The sequence below is a fragment of the Struthio camelus genome, chromosome W, assembly GCF_040807025.1.
Source record: "Struthio camelus isolate bStrCam1 chromosome W, bStrCam1.hap1, whole genome shotgun sequence".
Classification (NCBI taxonomy): Eukaryota; Metazoa; Chordata; class Aves; order Struthioniformes; family Struthionidae; genus Struthio; species Struthio camelus.
Window position 1 is genome coordinate 63,725,421 of NC_090981.1, and position 14,101 is coordinate 63,739,521.

The window sequence follows — 14,101 nt, forward strand, 5'->3', positions numbered from 1 at the left end:
TCAGATTTTCTTCCCTCTAGTTTCTCAGAAGTCCCAAGAACACATAACATAAAAAGCTCTTGCACAATTTGCATATCTTTATGTCGTGCCTAGAAATAATTTCCTTCAGCATTCAGGCTCTTTTTTTCCTGTAACAATGCTAGTGAAACTGGAAAAAATGTTTGTTTTTTTTTTTTATTTCTAAAATTTCTGTTCATTTTAGACACTAGTTGAGAAATTCATTGTGCTAGGTGCTGTACAAACATACAGCAGAGTCCTTCCTTTCATCTCAGCTCTGCACATGTGTAGCTCTTAAAAGTACTATAGAAGAGGTTTCATGATATGCGCTCCCTGACTTTAGAAACTTGGAGCTGCAAAATTGTGTGTATGCATAAGCACATGAAAGCATATATTGAGGAATGCAAATGAATGATTTTATCTCTTTGTTGCGCTAATCAGCGAAATAGCAAATAACTTCTTTTACATCACTCGTGAACCTCCTATGTTTAATTAAATGACTCCACTTAATGGAACACAGTGCACATCACAGAAAATACTCCAGGAAAGGAGGAGCATTGACATGCTGACACATCCTGAGACAGACGCACTGTTTGCTCCCTGTGTTGTGCAAGCACCATCTAGTGTACAGCTTGGACCTATCAGCCTCAACGGACTAGCGTACACACATGTAGCCCGCAGAAATACAAATATACATAGCCAACTCACTGCTTCTACATTACACTTCTAACAAGAGGCCACAGGGAAAAAATCATCATGTGGACCCTGTGTGTTTCTTAACCTATTAAATGACTATATTTCAGTTCATTCCCACCCCCTAAAATGACTCTTCCTCTTTGTGGTTACACATTCTTAGCATTTCTCTCTGGCCTAAGGAAGCATCCTGGATATTTCAACAAAGCTTCACACAATTTACACAAGACTCTTCGGCAAAAACTTGGACTAAGAACTCACTGCTCAGAGAATACTCCCTTAATTTTCCTAGCAAATAAAATAAAATCATCTCAAATCCTTTCACCTCAGAGATAGAACATGAGAAGGAGCTGGCTGACATCTTGCCTGTTCTGAATTGAAACGGACTGATGGTCTACAAAATATATGTATAATATAGTTGACAGTATCACAAGGCCTTCTGTGGTCTAAAATCCAGATTACCAATACACATGCATGCCAGGGCACCCTCCCGCTACTCAGAGAAAAGGGAGGGTGGTTGCTAAGCAACAGAGTCCATACACTTCCCAAAGCAGATAGACCTCAAATAAGTATAAGGGGCTGGAAAAGACGGTCCTTCACCTGCAAGTGAACTGTCATCATTTTTCAGATTCAAAAGCCTGTCTATCTGTGAAGAAAACTTAACCCAACGCCTTTAAAAAAGAAGAAAAAAAAGTTATTCTAAACAAGACTTTTTTGAAAAGTCAATTAAACCTTTAAAAATAAAACTTAGTGATTTATATGTATGAGATGAAGCTGGGGAAACAGCCCTTTTCCTTCTCTGTGAAATGTTTCCCTAGAGCTTAAAAACAGTATTTCACGTTTTCAAAAATAGCATCTAATTTGGGGTTCTATAGTTGCCAGGTGCCAAACTACCGACATTAACTGATACTATTCAACACCTCTGAAAATGAAGCCCTCCAGCCATGGTTGCAAAATAAAACCTTAGCAAGAACACAGGTTTAAGGCCCCCGTTTTTGGGAAATTTAGAGCACTCACCGCTTGAAAATCAAACTTCAGGTTATAGCTACAAAGAGATTAAGGTAGTTAATGCCCTGCTTAACTTCCACTTCAGCTAGTTCTGCCTCAATTTGCAATTACTCAAGGCAAAAGGGGTAGCATCCCTACATGTCTATCTCGCAGGTTTTGACATGCACCACACAACATGTAGATATCTAATTTCAGGCATATAAATAGAGGGATAAATTCCTTTTACCCTGATATTTCATTGAATTGCCCCGAACATGCATCTAGAGTCATTGAAAAACCTTTACCTTCCACACAGGACTAATGGATAGAAGAGAGGATGAACAGGAGACCTGTACACAACCGGAGCAGGGATTTGCTTTAGAGTGAGCTGAATCTCTCTCTTGACTCCACTGGCTATACTGACCAGATATTCATTTTCTATAGTGGGAACTTAGACATCTGTTGCACATATAGGCACCTGATGTTTGACATGTTAGTCTGAAGGCTGAACTCCATTCCTAAGGCTAGGTGAGGTGTCTAAAGTTAATGTTACAATTACTTACATATAAAACAGAAAAGCAAATATTTTTTCTTCTCAGTACCTGTTAAATCAGTGTCTTGATGAGATTGCACAAGTCAGGACTTTTCTTCTTCTTTCTCTTCATCTACTATGTGAAGTTGCAGGGTGGTCTTATAGTGAAAACAGGAAAACAAAATGCATACCATTGTGTACTTAGCAAAACACTATGCAAGCTGTCCAAAACTCAGAAAGGTCAAAAGGTCAGAGATTTTTCTCATTCTTCGAAGAACGTTGTTATCAATCCAACATTCAATGACTGCTTCCTCAATATAAACATCAAAGTTAAACTACTGAAATGACTTCCTTCATCCTAGTTTCTAGACAACTTGCAATTAGATTTTTGCAGTAAAGGCTCCAGAGTGATTTCAGGCTTTGTGTACCGGCATGTCTTTCTAAAATGTCTGAAGATCACCTCACTGGGGGTTACAGTTGCATTTAAGTAATAAGATATCAAGGAGCAGTTGAGTTTGGAGCTAGCAGCTCCTCATAATTCCTATGTCATTTCTTACTTTTTCTCCTTTTTTAAGATAATTTGTTTCCAGGCAATTTGTCCTTTCAGATGACACATTTATTTTGATAATAGCTAGATTCTACTGATTTGATATGCTACAGTTCGTTGTTGGAAGTGTCTGTGAGCTAGTAGAATTACTCTGTCTATATATATTTTTCTGACTTTGCAACCCAGGTGAGCCAAAATAGCCTATTATGATTTCAGCTAGGACTATAGATACCCTAGGAGATGGAACACCCGTTCATCTTGTTGGCCTCTGCCTACTGAGGAACAGACATCTTTATTCCTTCTTCAGCTGTAGGTTTAGATACTTACAATACTGAAAATAGAAAACACAATCAAAACCTTATTTATGTCAGGAATCTCTTTTTTATTTATAGCAGAAATGATGAAAAAGGTACCAATAAGGAATCAGATTGAGAATTTAGAGCAGTATTATGGTATTAGAAGGCTCAAATTAATTTGAATTTGGTACCTAATTCATTCAGATTGCTTTAGAAATCCCAACCTTAATTAAAGGATAGACTTTCATTATTATTTAATTAATAAAGATAAGGGCTAAGGACTATGTCAAAATAGGGATTTAGGTGCTTAAACCCCACCTAGCTCCAGTTTTATGAGCTTTAATTTAAAAATAAAACCTTGAAATCACAGCTCAACTCATATTTAAGATTAGGAGCACCTTAAGAAACCTTAAAACAACAATAAAAAGGAGTGGTTTGAAAAAAATTAAAGTTTCTGGCCATACTCAAGAATACTTGCCTTGATGTGTAAAGTAAAGTACCTGGTTCATTTCTTTATCTTCTTTAGTCTTAATTCCTTTTACGATGCCTGAGGGTAGAGCATTCCACCAGAAAATTCATAACCCAGCTTCAAATGTTTCCTGTGCTCTTATTTCTTACAGGACTATCCTAACTATCATTCTATAAAGTACTTTGAAGGAAGAAATGGACCTCTCAGTCCTACTAACATTTGTTCAACGGGCATGGGATAATTAACGATATACTGAGTCAGAAAATAGGTATGCAATCTGAGTCCCCAGTGTAGTGGTTATAGCAATCCACTAAGGATGGAAGCCTGCCTTCCTGTCTTTCTTCTAAACAGTGTTTTAGTATGGTATCTATGGCAGCTTAATATTACATGTACAAGTGCCTACTTCCAGCAGGAGGTTCAAGATTTTGAGGCTCCAGCAGTGGAGCAATTCTCTGAAGCTCAGACAAAAGCCTATGTGCTATCGAGGGATTTACCAAGGGCAACTAATATGTTGTAAGATACATTCTACCTTGAGACTGCCCTTAGTCTGGACTTTTGGGATCAAGTGGTGCAGTTAAGGAAGGGTATTAACCCGTGTAGAGTTTAACTGCAAAAATACTGCAACATTTACTGTTAAGATATGCACATACATCCACAGAGATACATGCAAGCCTTAGGAAAATGGAGTACCAAGCCAGTGAGAAAGGAAAGGAGAGAAGAGATTCCAAAGAGGTAAAGAGGATTTTTTTAAAGGAAAATAATTGTAAAAATCCTCGTCTGAAAGTAGCTACTTGATCCCAAATATTCTACAGTAAGCTGATGTCTCTATCGCATGTGAAAGCTCTGACTGTAGTCCTTAAGGCTAACATGCCTTAAGTCAAGCATGCAAATTAATGCTACAGTGAATGGAGCTTAGTTCTTTAAGACGAAGTACTCCCAAAATTCATTGAAAGCCTAATCTTGCACTCTTACATGCAGCAATCTAGTCTGAGTGATGTATCCCCAAGATAGCATATGCTATTTGGAGAAGAGAAATGCACCAAGTAAAAAATTGAAATCCACTGTCAGTGAAATCTACATTTTTGAAGACAGAGTGGAGCTTCTGGAGAAAGCAAAGAAGTAGATGGAAAGTGTAGATGAAAAACAAACATTCCATCCAGTTAAAAGCATTTATGAGAAGTACTTTCATTTAACTAAATATAGCACTAGGAATTCTGAGCCAAATTATTCCTACATCAGTACTATGAAGAGCAAAGAAGATATCTTTAAGACATTGGTATGGAGCTCTTGGGTTTTTTTCCATATTAATCTGCCAAACGATGTAGAGTTCCATTCTTCAGTGCTGTTAGAAACTAGGTAATTTCCCCTCCCCCTTACTTTTATGACCATTTCCTCCTACTATAATTTATTGATGAACTTCCTGCACATTGATGCATCAAAATGATTCACATACATACTAACCAGCAATATGTGGAAATGAAGATTTCCCCTTGATTAATTCTGCAAAACTTTCTGAAATGTAGTTTGGATGCAGTCCGGAGCCTGAATCTGGGCAAATTTCTATTGGAACTTAATTCAAAAGCAGAGCACAAGGAAGGAGAGAGAATGAAAGAAGGGAGGAAAAGAGGTTGCTCTACTCTGTAGGACAGCAAGGATTAAAAAATTAATAATGTAGTGATGCAAGCAGTGGCTGACGAGTCAAAAGGGAAAACTAACACTACAGTTCTGCTCCACTGATTTTCTTCTTAATGTATGCATCACTTCTCAGGAGCTGGTTTTGTTAGAGATTCTAATTCTTCAGCACATGAAGAGCTCTTGATGCAGTGCTCTGCTCATATAGATAAATTTAAAGAAGCCAACCACCATAATGTAAAAAAAAAAAAAAAGAGAAGAAAGAAAAAGAAGAGAAGAGAAGAGAAGAGAAGAGAAGAGAAGAGAAGAGAAGAGAAGAGAAGAGAAAAAAAAGGAAAGGAAAGGAAAGAAGAGTCTAGCCCTTTTATATTAAAGCCAAGACAATATTTGAATTATTGAACAGGAAAAGCAAAATTTTTCTATGTTCTCCCACAGGATTTTGAGGCAAGAAGGTAATAATCTCAGATGTGGAAAGCATATTGTTATAAAATGGAAATTGTGCATTTTTTTAATATAATGAGAAATAGCAGAAAATAATCAAAAGAATTCTTGTCATGCAGGTCTAATAAGTTTACACACACTACTTTTTTTTTTTATTTTCCTCCATTTTTGTAAGTAGCAGACAGAAAATATCCTCCAATAAGTTTTCAAACCATGTCCAATAACTGAGTGCGCCATCCACCTTCCATCTCTGACCCTTACTATACCTCCTGGGTAGGGAGATTTGAATTTTCCTTAACTTTGCTATGTTCAAGATATCAGTCCAAGTAGTAACTTTTAAATTTTCCGGTTACACTATAAGAATGCAAAATATTCAATATTTTCTGTGAATCTCTTTCATATGGCTTCTTAGAATGAGATAGTATGTTCACTGAAGCTAGTAAGAAAACACATTAATATCCTTTTTGGAACTTAAACAATAACTACACTAAAGACTATCAGCAAGTCTTGGAAACTTATGCACTCAAAATTTAGGCACACTAGAACTCAGGTTGGCTATGCACCTTATTTTATTCGTCTTCTGTATATTTATACACCTTACGACATGATATTTAATTATATCAGTCACAAACTGCTTTTTTGCACAGGATCTTTGGCTTGTTCAGACTGTATAGTATTCGTTTAATGAACAGTGGTTCATTCTTGTTTTTTGCTCATTGTTCCATGCATAGCCCCAGGTCTATCTTACTGCATGCTAATCAAACCTTGTCCTAAAAAAAATGATTAATTTGCTTGAAGCATTTGCTATGACACTCATTATTACAGTATCCTGCTACTTCTCTAACATCACTTATTTTCTCAATGCTCCTCTAAGATAAGACACAAGATAAGACACACGACAACCATTCCTTGCTGCTAATAATTGGTGGCTTTCCCTTAGCTATCTTCTCACCTCTTTCCAACAGCAATCAAGAAATGTTCAATAAATGAAGAAAGGCAGCAAGATTCTCAAGACCTAAGACAGGGCCTAACGTACATTCTTCTTTAGATGAGAGACACGACCAGAGCAAGTACTGTATGTTCATCTAGAGGAAACTGGTAAAAAAAAGTCTCCTCTGAATAATTTCAGTGTAAGCATATGCCCATGGACTGTTACCTCCAGTCAGCTCATCAGTAGTAACTGGTTGAGGATGGAATGAACTGTAGTTCATAGGGGTGAAAAGTATGACAGGAGCATGAGAGGCACAGAGGACTGGGACTGTGGTTATAATTTGGTCAGTTGTAGGAAGTGGCGAAAGCTGGGAGGATATAATTAGGAGTTTTAGTCCAGCAGACAGCCAAAGCCTCCTGCTCTTGCTGCTGCTTCTACTGCTGCTACCATTGTGAGAGACTGTGACACTACTACCACCAGTGCTCGTACCACCAGCAAACTATGCTGGAGAATTCTTGTTCTAGAGAACAATTTTCTTCAAAGACTGAATATATATTCTGCCTTAAGCAACCACTAAGAATGAAAAAAACATATATATGATCAGAACCCCCAAATTCTTAATATCTAACTAAAGACCTGAATTTCTCTCAGGTAGCAAGTAGTTAAGGTAAGGATGGTTTTTCAAAATTGCCTTCCTGAACCTGGGCTTCTAGCTCTCATCCAAATCCTACTTCAGGAACCCAAATATTTTGTTAAACGTCTGCCAGAAAGATTCAGGTCACAAGTCTGCCCTTATTCAGTGTGTCCCAAATGAATCCCTTAGGACCTATGTTTTCAGAGTTCTTACCATTATGTAGTAGTTGATGTGTTTTTAAAGTACAACCCCTAGTTACTGCAGCTGTAGTTGTCATAGCTCAGCTGCACTGCATTTCAGATTTGAAGGCTTCACGTCATACTCAGATGACTGAAGTGATGTACTCAGCATCACATAAGAATGCTGTGGCAAATTCTCCAGGGCAGCAATCAACTTTCTTCATACTGAAAGCGTCCCACATTTTGTCTGATTTCCTAAGGGGACAAACCTGATATGATCACATTATTTCTATCTCTGTGACGGCACCTTTCCATCGGTCCTCTTTCTCCCAATAACTTTTGATCCCTTTGACAAATATCAGCCAAACTGGACAGAGAAGTAGAAATCTGAACGATATTAAAGTGCTCACAATACAGTTGTACAAAAATACAGCCTGAGGACTACGTGCAGCTGCTAAGAAGTAACACATTTTGCCTAGCCAATTCAGCTGCTCAGATGCTGCTAACTCCAGTCAGCACATCAGTAGTAACTGGTTGAGGATGGAATGAACTGTAGTCCATAGGGGTGGAAAAGTATGACAGGAGCATGAGAGGCACAGAGGACTGGGACTGTGGTTACAGTTTGGTCAGTTGTAGGATGTGGCAAAAGCTGGGAGAAGTAGCAAGGACCAGTGATCACATTCAGAGAACTGTGTGTGTTGCCTCTTGCCCAATAGGCAGGCCAAAGATAAATAGAAACATGGAAAATTGGCAGCAATGGTGTATGGAGAAATGGACAGTCTTTGCCATATAGGAAACATACGGTACAAAGGAGAGAGGAAGGCCTTGAAGGGAGAAGGGGATCAAAGTGCTGCCTAGCCTTGGTAAAATGAAATCTTTAATAGACAACCATGCCTTTTAACTTGTACAGACCTTGTTCTAGAAGACTGTTGAAAATGAGTGGCCAGACAGAGGTAAAAGATTAAGTGAAGGCCTCAGTGAGGAAAGAAGCTGGATAGTAAATTCAGCTCCTTTCCAAAATTACAAAATTCACCTATCTACTACTGCTATGGATGTCCTGAACATGGGAGGAGGAAGGAAACAGATTTTGTGCCTTGTTACACATCAAGAAATTTACGTCTCATACAGGACTTCTCTCCTATGCAGATTCTTTGGCCACTAACAGTATGCAATATAGTCTTGAAGTAACTGAAGCATTCATGTTCTCTCTTCTGTCAATTTTTGACATGTGAGAAGGGATGAGCTCACTTTCCAACTTTAAATTAATATAGTTGAAAAGGCAGTTAATCACCAATTCACTGCAAACAGGACTTCATTAGGTTCTGGTGATCTCCGATGACTATTTTTTACTTTCCAGTCCCCAATTTTGCTCACTATTCACCTTTCAGTCCATTCAAAATTGAGCTAGCGTCCTACAAGAAACAGTCTGCTTTATTCCATGAGCCTGATACATCTTTAAAGTACATCACTTCGCTAAAAATAGATAGGGAACCCATGGCATATAATCCTATCAGCAAGTAATTGACACGAAGGGACTGAATTAAGGTTGCTCAGACAAATTTGTCGCTAAGGCTACACCCCTGCCAAATGCATGATGTTTATTAGAACACACAGCTGTGCAAAGAATGGTTTCATTTTTAGGGATTTAACTGATGGTGAGGAGGTACAGACAAAACAGAATATCTATTTCTCCAGCTTACCTAGTATAGGGGATATCTGAGCTGTTTTGGTAAGAATTTTTCAACCTACTTTAGTATAGCCTGGCTAGATGTACACTCCATGTACAGAAAGTTTTTCAGTCCACAGAGTTATGGGCTTTTAAAGTTGTCAGCAGTAGTAGCTGTAAACAAGGTCTTAAAATAATGACAGTTGAACTTCATAACAGGTTGCTTAGCTGTTCTAACCAAAAATATCAGCTTGTTAGGAAATCTAGAAGGCAATTTTAAAGGGTTTTTTGGATGGCAGAGCCAAAAGTAACAGAGTACTAAATCTAGTATTTAGGAAGCATTGCAACATTTAATACATCTTACCTTTAAGGTAAGCACTACCTTACAGTGATCTGAGGTGGCAACTTTAAAGCTATTTGGAAATCTTCTTGTGACTCTTAGGATTTTGTCCATATTTCTTCATATTTTGCATGTTCTTCCTCTAAAAGTGTCTAAGATGATAATATAAAAGTGCACCACAACTAGGTGAAGATTTCTAGTCTTGTTAAATATGGTATGGCACATGCTACACTTTGGGCACTTTATTGTTCCAAATGACTCATGAACATTAACCCTTACAGGATTCAGCTAGCAAGAGATGAACTAGAACTGACAAGCTAAGAATGAATCACCCTGTTCAAACACACGTGCCATTTTGAGACAGTCTAGAATACCTAAGACAAGGATATGGTCTTGTAGATATGACACAGGACCTAGGAGAGATCCCTACTCTTTTGGAGTGCAGCTGAAGGCGTGCAAATAAAACTCTAGTGCATCTAAAATGACATTGAACACTTACGTTTAAGTACCCATATCATGTTAAACAGTAAAGTTAAATTATCTCATATCATGAGCAACAACAGCTCCTTTCAGAAATGTAGTTAATTGTAGAAACAACTGCTGATTTGCATTGGTATTAGGATCTGAACTCATTCGTCAGAAGATGGAATTTTCCCTTTCCTTTGGAGAGCTTATGGAAGAGAGCCTAAATGACTGAGAGTGTAAGCTAAGGAAGGAACCTTTATGAGATAATTTTTATAAAGTTCTCTTGCCGGTGCCAAAGAAAGAAAGTCACCTATTGACATCCATCCCGCAGTCCACAGTAGTGAAACCTCTACAAAATCAGGAACTGCTTTGCAGAAACAATGGGCCCTCTCAAAGTCTAACCATCCTCATTGTCTCTCAGTAACCTTTCTCCAACAAAGTGTCTATTCCTCTGATTAGTATCTTCCTCGAGTAGTCCAGTGGTGCCTCATCATAGAAAACAAAGGGAGTTGATACAGCTGCAAATGGAACTCACTTGTACCTGCAAAATTCAAATGAGAATTTACCTTAGATTGTGCTCTGACACTCGAACCCACCCTAGCCAAGTCTTGTCTAAGTGGTTTGAACCCTTCTCATACTGAGCAGAAATCACAGAAAGCAATCCATGGGATTCTGGGAACAAAGGAGAACAGTCCCAAAGGTCGGAGACCAGCAGATGAAGAAAGTGTGAAGAGCAACAGTAAACTGCAAAGAATCTACACACTGCAAATCTGATATTAGGGGTCATACTGTACTAACCTCTCTGGCTATAGTAGAAAGAGTGAATCAGCAGAGATGGCTCATCATCATACCTCTCACTGAAAGTCTGCCAAACCTTTCTGCAGGACAGTAACATGACTAATAGCAATTATCATAAGCAAATAATGTCATTAGACTGTAGAGCCTGCCAAAAGGTAAATGCAGGTAGTTTCAAAGGAGTATAGACCATTTTTTCTCCAGACGTACTGCAGACTGTATTCTTTTAAGGAGATTGAAGATCATTTTGGAGACACAGTTTTGGAAAAGACCATTTCTGTCACAGACTGATAAGCAAGTACAAACTTCACTTGCATTCAAACTTGACTTTTCAAGTGGTTATCACACAAACTTGAGTTTCACAAATTGTCTGTGCTTGTTGTTTTTCAAATAGATGGAAATTATTTTCTGTTTTCTGCAAGTCACCTGGGAGATTCTGACTCTTGCACAATGTACCAGCAACATAATATAACATATATAAATAAATATAAGCTGATCTCTGTTAGTCATCTGAAATTAAAATGTTCCTTCTATTTACCAGGAATCTTGTTATTTGTTCTGGGTATCCACTGATATTTATGGAATCAATATGTAATTTAGTATCAGTATATTTAATCATAATCAGCCTGAGTGCAGTGTTTAGCTGAACATATAAAATGTACTATAATGACTTTAAAATGTTTAATTTAAGAATCTCTGCCTCTGTGCATACGAATCAGAGACCTGTGTTTAATTATTGATAGCAATTAGAGCACAGAAGCAGACAAACAGCATCTGGTGGCAGGAATAATTTCATAGCCTAGCCCTTACTCAGAATCTCCTTTGGAACCTAAGTGATGCTGCACTGATTGATTCCTTGCAATGTACGAATTTGGTTTTTGGTTTCTAAACAACCCTTTGGAAGCAGTCTGTCCTTTTATATGTCCTGCTAGGCTTGTACATCTATGTGTGGAACAGATGCTGCATAGGGGTATGGTTGGTCAGCTGTTTTCTTAATATAATCAGAATCAGAAAATTATTCCTAAGTAAATACTTCTCTGTTTTCATGTATGCTAGGTCTTGTGAATGCTGAAACGTAAATTATATATTAGTATTCAAGTCTCAAGATCAGGAAAAACTAAAAAGTTGTTTTGGCAAAAGCCAGAGATGAACTTTTAAATGAAACGTGCCAAATACTGCAAACTAAGAGTTACTAATATTTTTAAGAAACAGGAGTTCAATTCTATACTTTCTGAAAAGAAAGAGAACCTAGTTCAGTTCTATACTTTCTGAAAACAAAGAGAACCTCTCAAAGGAATGAAGCACTACAGTCACAGACAAATTTGCTGTGAGTCATGGGGTCACATTGCCTCTTACCAATGAATAACCTGAAAAAAATGCCACATTTTTTTGAAAATGTCATGGAACCACAAAATTTCAAATCATTAAATATGGATATAATTCATCAGAAACTAATACTTTAGAGAAGTGGCTATCAACTATTTTTAAGGGCTTGTCAACCTCAGAATATTACTGGGGTGGCACAGACCCCTTGATAGTGATTAGCTGCTTGACAAAGAGCTGGCTTTTCTTTCTTACCTTTTATGGAACTCTCAGAAGTGGATCTCAAAGATTCATGGACCACAGGTCAAAAAAAAAAAAACAAACAAAAAAAACACATTAGAAGCAAATCAGAACCAGATAGTGAATGATCTGGTTTTCCACAATGCAAAGAAATATTTTATAAAAATATGCTCCGTCTTTCAAGGACAGTAGAGGTTCCAACCATAACCAGTCTGCATTACAGAGAAACACTCATCATATAAGTATTTTCATTACACAAGAATTATCTTGAGAGTCTAGTCAAGGGATTGAAGTGGGTGATAAAACTAGTGAAAACCCTGGATAAGGCTTAGACGAGGGCTATTTCTTCTCTGTCATGCATACTGGACTCCCACCTCTGCTAGCCCTACTTATTGCCCTTCTTAATCTCCCTTAAAACTGGCTCAGAGGTCAGGCTTTAAGAAGCTATAACTTTCTATTACTTTGCCTTGTAAACAAATCTATCTTTCCTTTCTATCATGAAGATAGAAAGGAAAGGTAAAGACAGCAGAGTCTTATTTCTGTGGTTTTTGAATTTTGGGTAGGGTTGCGGAGAAAGCAAGCAGCAGAATAGGATTATCTTCACCAGTAAACAAGACAGAAACAGGTAAGGAATCATGACTCAGAGACTGACTCTGACTTGTAGTCAGAACTAAGAAAAAGTATTAGTCTGGCTCACAAGGTGTACTGTTCATGCTGAAATCATAGTCTTTTTGTTGCTTTGCTTTTCCAATGAAAATATAAATGGGACAACTATTTTCCTTCTGAGAGAGAGAGCTGTTTTCCACTCACATGGTGGTAGCGGTCGGGGAATTGAAATTACCCTTGTCACATCATTCAGAAGAAAAATTGCACAGTCTAGAGATCCTGTCTAGGGGGGGGCAATTACATCATCAGTGGGGTTCTTTACACTGTAGCGGGGAGACAAGTTTCAACGTTGCTGTGCATTAAACAGTCTCCATAAAGTTAAGGTCTGATGAGCCTCTGTACGGGGAACGAACCAGGACAAGATTTGGCTTATATTGTAGTGATTCACAGAGAAAGGAGAAAAAGGGAAGAATCACACTTCAGCCAACACAGAGAGATGCAGCTCTGTTGATTTTGGTGATAAAGCAGTGGTATGCCAGATGAGGATGTGGTCCAGGAAAATTGACAAGTGGGTATCTTCAAGATGTTGAAGATGCGCAGATTTTAGAGAAAAGTTAAAAAAATGATGGACAATCAGACAGACTTTTGGACAAACATTCTTCTTTGCAGTATTTAGTAAAAACACCCTAATAGCCTAAACTCACAACTACCAAACCACGCTGCTTCTCTAAAATGTAAGACATCTTCCTAACTGAGCATTCCTGTGCTTCACGCTGCTCCCTGTTACGTATTTATACGAGAGCTCCAGGGAGAAAAGAAGGGTTGCACATAAGTAGCCAACGTTTCTGGGGTGAGAGGAGAGAAGGACAGCAGTTATACCTGACTGAGAGCAAAAGATGATAACACGCGTGCTGGGAAATGTAGTTTGTGTGAATCTTCTTTTGTTTTAAAGGTGTAGAACGACTGAGTTGCCCATACTCGGTGCAGGGATCGCATTTCAGCTTATACCATTCCCAAAAATATGTATCAAACAATTTATAACAAAGTAAAAAAAAATCTCTTAGTCAGTGAAAGTTAACATAGCTTCAGATTCCTTCCTGCAAGATGTTATTAGTGAATGATGTCATATCGTGCTATAATTTATTTCCTGCACTGGTATGAGTAAGCCACTGGATCCATTATGCAACATGCACTAAATAAAACTTATATTTTAAGCAATAAATTAAAGCTGCTTCCACATAGGAAAGTTTTGATTAATTAGATTTTTCTAGAATAGGCAGATTATTTTCTGAATGCTGCTAAATGCCTTAATTTAGAAAATGCACTTA